Here is a 5,711-nt window from a genome sequence, read left to right as displayed (position 1 = left end):
TCAAGATCGGGACCAAAACACTGATCCAGACCATCCAAATAGTGGAGAAGGTAATTTTGACCACATCCATGTGGTCAGATTGCTTGAGTGGAGCAATATGTCCTCCTAAAAATGAATCAAATGCAGTTGTTTGTGTGTTTTCTTGTGTAAAAAAAAAAAACAGAGGTTCACTTGCTGCTACAAACTGCAGAAAGAGGGTCGGTTCTTCCGACTCCAAACCGACCCTCTTGCTGTTATAAAAGGAGGAGAACGGAGGAGAACATGTAAAAGGGGGGGGGGGGGGGTGGGCTGATCAGCAGGAACGTGAAGAGGAGAGCAAGAAAGAGAGAGAGAGGATTGACTGGCTTCAATAAAAGTTTTTCTTCCTTTTCTTAATTCCTGTTTTATTTATAGTTTTTAAGAGATTTTAGTTTGATCATGGCTATGATTGGCTAAACCTCTTAGCTAGGATTAAGAGGTGAAGCTTGTAGCGTGATGAGTTACTTTTTATAGCTTTGATTCATGTGTTGAACTATTCTTGATTTAAGTTTGATTATAAGATACACTTTTAGTTTTTAATGGTTTGTTGTGACTTAAATTACAATGAATCTGCAATAGCTTTGAGTATGTTCTTTTCAGTATTGAGATTATGAAGTTGGAAAATCTTGTTGTTCACCATCATCTCCTAGGCATGGTTAGATGATGGAATCCTTCCTAACTTTCATAATTCTCTCAGATTGGTTGTGGAATGGTAAATTCTAGTGTTTACTCTGTCTCATGGGCATGTTTTGTGATGGAGTCCATTCTAGTTCACATAGCTTTCATCCATTGAAAACTAGGTCAAAGGTATTTGGTTTTTAATGAGATATCTTCCAACTGGATGAAAATAGGACTCTAATTCCAGTTGCGTTCGTGAATCAAGCATAGATCACCCTGATCTCTACAAGTGGATCCTTGGAAACCCTAATTTCCCACTTTTGAATTTTACAAATTCTTAATTAAAATTTTCACAATTACTATCTCACATATTCCAGATTCAGATTTCATCTTCTTCTAGTTCTAGTTCTAGTTGCTTTTAGAAAACATACGAGATTAGTCGCCGTGGATTCGACCTCGGTCTTACTGAGATTACTACTATATCATGATCCTACACTTAGAGTAGTGAACACCTTTACAAGGTATTTTGCAAAGGAGAAGGAAGAAGAAGAAGCTGGAGACCTGTTGCGTCTACCCACGCAACAGGGAAGGAAGAAGAAGAAGAAGCTGGAGACTTATTGCACCTACCTGTGCAATAGGGCGCTGTTGCATGCATTCAATGTAGACAACACATACATGCTGTCAAAATTTTCAAATATTTTACAATTCTCATTGGAATTCAGTTATTCTTTGCAAGGATTATCATTTTAGATGAATTAAAGTAGAAACAACAGATTCTTAGACCCCCACAACACTTCTTTCCTCGAAATGAGTGCATCACAAGCCGGAGTGCTGTTAAAATAATCATTTGGATCATTCCCTATGACTTTATTCAATTCAATATTTTGTACTTTATATTAGAATCAAGGAAAATATAAGGATGTAAATGAATTCCGGAATCAATAAAATATATGCAATGATGAATGCTCTCCTATATTCTTTGTTATTATTGGATGATAATTCCCCCAGCAAAATACATTTATTTATTGTCGAAACAATAATAATAAAAGACATAGTGAATACCTCGAAAGACAATACCTTGGTAGTTTTATTTGACTGAGGGAATCATTATTAAGAAGCACCTCCTTTCACAAATCCAGAATGTTTACCATTGAAGGAAGAGGATCTGAAAATTGAGCCAAAGTCTAAAACTTCAAAATGTGTTAAGACTACACTACTTAATGAGATTTTTTTTTTGAATTTCACCTAATTTTAGTCTCTGATTCACCATGGTGTATTGACATTGAAAACTTTTCTACCACAGGTGAATATTATCCACTTTGGATACCTCATAGGATTAAAAAATGATTTTATGCCGAGGACTATAAATTTCTTAGACATCCATGCTCCAGGACATCCAAACCTATTGCTAAAGGGGCTTTTGGATGATCTTGTTGAAAAGCTTGCTGAGAAATCTATTAAGATACTTGCACAGGAAGAACCGATACCTCAGGATGATTGATGGTTTGGATTAGGAATTTATTGTTTTCTTAGGATTCAGATAGTTAGAATTTTTTTTTTTTTGTGCTAATCCCTTTATATGATAAAGACTTCAAATACTGCTACATTCTTCCTTATCAGGTACTGTATTTCTAACTCATTCCTCTTTCATTTTCATTGTCTCATGTTGTTTTTATTACATGTTTCTTTCATTGAGGACAATATAAATTTTAGGTTGGGGTCCAGTGAGATTAGATGGATCTAATCAATGTTTTTCTTAGTTTTTGAGAAAAAATTAAAAAAAAAAAAAATTCAAATGTGTTGTTTCAAAACTCTTTTGGAAAGGAACATTCTGTGTAATTTTGATATATGTTGAGTATTATGATAAAATATAGAATAGTCTTTGAAACTCTAAAGTTTAGTTATTAGTAAATTTTTTATTAAGTTATCATAATTAATGGATTAATAGAAAGTTTAAACATCAATTAAGTCTAGTTTACAATTCACATCTAACTCATGTTCTGTGTAGTTACTTATATTATTAGTTTTAGCCTGATGATTATTTTAAAGTGAGTAGGAACCAAGTCTAAAAATCTTTATCTACCTAAAGTGTTAAAAGAAGAAAATGAATCAGCTAAAAAATAATTAAATCAAAATTGACTACCTATAGTATGAGTATAAAGAATAAATTAATGAAAAAAAAAAAGAAAAAAAAATGAAAATAGGTAAAAGCCGTCGATATAAAATCAAAAGCTGAAAAATAGGTGCAAAGAAGATAAGATCGGAATTAGTACTTGTGTTGATCTGTCCACTTTATAGTAATGAGCATAGCTAAGATTATGAAAAATAAGTTAACGTCTCGGAATTGTAAGTTGGAATCACTAAGCACACTAGGAACTTAATACTTGATCCATTCAATTGATTAATTGATAAAATATGACTTAATTTATTTGTTTACTAATGATATTAGAATCTAGATTATCAAGTTCTATTCTTATGTCCTTGACTTAACTCATATGTATAAGATTGTGTAGAAAAATGTTTTTTAAGGAAATGTTAGAATTTAAAACTTTTGAAGATTAGTGTTTGCATGTTTTGCTTAGGACTCGAAAAATGCTGGTTAGGGGGTGTATTGAGTATGAATTATTACATTCTCCCCTTTTATACCTTGGTTTTATGAACATGAAGGTGCTTAATTGATCTAATTACACTTATTTCCTTTTTCGAAGTAATTCCGAGAGCTAATGAGAAACAGACGCTTAAGACGATGATTTGATACTCAAAAATTACCAAGATGAAGAAAGGATCCCTGGAAGACAATATTGAAGAATTCAAAAGTTCAAGATACAAAAAAACCAAGCGAAGAAGGAAGAAATTTGAAGCTGCAAAAGTGTAGAAAATCAGACTATTGAAATTGATAGTTCGATGCCATCGAAGTAAGTTCAATCCCATCAAGAAATTCCAGCAAAACTTTATTTTATTTTTTTACTGGACATATCTGAGTACTCTTCAATGCCATTGAAGAGGTGTTCAATGCCATCGAAGGTGTGTTCGATCCCATCAAAGACAACTTAATGACATCGATGAATTCTACAATTACAGAGTTTGGTTGCTAAACATTTTTTAGCGATGTTCGATGCCATTGAAGGAAATTCGATGGCATCAAAGGAGCATACAAATTTTGAAAAGTTGGTTGCTGGTCAATGCACAAAACCATTCGATGGGACTTCGATGCTGTCGAAGCTCCCATCAAAGGTGCAATCAGTGCGAAAATTGACGCAGTTTCGAAGTTTATCTAGTGTAAGCTTATATATTAGGATATTTTTAGGATTTTAGTGGAGAAGGGAGATAGAAAGGAATTGTGAAGCTTCAAGGACTTCTTTCTCCTTTTCATATTTGTCGGTTATAATAATTTTCATGTTTTTATTCAAGAGTTTTAGTTTAATTGTGTATTTGGTTGGTTGAATTTCTTAGTTAGAGTTAAAAGGTGAAGCTTGTATTTGTTTTAATGTTTATTTCACTTTGATTCAAGTTATGAAGATTACATATTTAATTGTTCATGAATTTTGGTGTGAATGAAGAAGTATTTTATATTTTACTTTAATCCATTGTTGACTCCGGGCACTGTGGACGCTTAGAAAATATCTGAATATGTTCTTCTATATTTTGCAATTGTTAAATCTATAAAGTTCATTGATTTACCATTGACTACAGGCATGGTAGATGCTTTTAATTTCTAGCGATTATAACATTAAGGTAGTTACATGGTAAACCAATCCAACAAATGTTCAGATTCTGTTTCAATAAATATATGATGTTTTAATCGCTCCATTATCCGGCTGGATAGATTAGTACTTCGATTCCAGTTGCATTATATTTAATTGAATCTAGTAAAATAGCATTAAAATGGCTATAAGTGGATCCTTGGCGCTCTAACACTTTAAAATTGACAGTTTACTTCATAAACAACTTTTAGATTTAGTTAAATCTCTAGTTCTAATTCTAAGTAGTTCATAAAATCACACATCTAAACAGTCTCAGTGGTTCGACCTCGGTCTTATCAAGTTATTACTACTTTGTAGGCCTGCACTTAGTGTCAAGTGAATAATTGACTTAGAAGCCTTACAGTTAATTACATTGCTTAGTTTAAATTGCATATTAGTTTCAGTAAGCAATTGTATTTTAGAGGTGAAAATATTATTTATTCTTAATCACCCTCTATGACACCCCTCTAAGACATAACCTTCATTCCTTAGCTACGCCAAGATTCCGCACGTAGTTATGGTATCCTATTCCATGCAATTTTAATAAAAATAAATGACATATTATCTTCTTTTGAGTTTTTTATTTACCTTTCTAGATTAACATATTTCAAATTCATGTCTAGATCAACTAAATACCCATTTGAGTCGTCTATACGCACTCAATCACATTAGAAGACTGTCTCCTTGAAGTTAATATAGTTCAACTCAAGTATTTTTTTGACAATGCCGTAATAAGTGACTTTTTTATCCATTAGATCAGTATCCCTAATATTTACCTTTAAATTAGCTACAACCTTTATAAAGTGAGACCTCAGAGTTTTTTGTCGATGAGTTCATATTTCATATTTTAATGTAAAAAAAAAAAAAAAATCATTAATCACTTAGGCATTGCATGAAATGACATTAACTTGGGGCCATCACTAAGCTACTTTGTGATAAAGGTATTGGATTTGTTTTGTAAATTTTTTTTGACCCATGAAACGTAATTTATTAGCTTTTCTAATTGTGAAGTGGCCTTTTGATTATATACCCTTGATGTGTGGCTTTGAAGGTTATGTCTTTGAATTTATTTCTAATATTTATTGTGAAACATTATATGAATGCTCTTTAGAGTATTGAATATACACAGGTGTACGTGTAAATTTAATACAATAACCAAGATTAGAAGACTTCCTGATCTACATAAACCATCTCGCATGTAATGTATGAAATACATTATTGCTTCTTCCATGAGATATCATTCGGTAAGAGAACCCTCTAAAAATGTTTGATTCACTACATATCGTTTATAACTCTTCATCATCCTGATACAACTCATGAAAATCAGATTAT

The sequence above is a fragment of the Magnolia sinica genome, chromosome 17 (genome assembly GCF_029962835.1).
Source record: "Magnolia sinica isolate HGM2019 chromosome 17, MsV1, whole genome shotgun sequence".
Taxonomy (NCBI): domain Eukaryota; kingdom Viridiplantae; phylum Streptophyta; class Magnoliopsida; order Magnoliales; family Magnoliaceae; genus Magnolia; species Magnolia sinica.
This window is presented reverse-complemented; position numbering follows the sequence as displayed.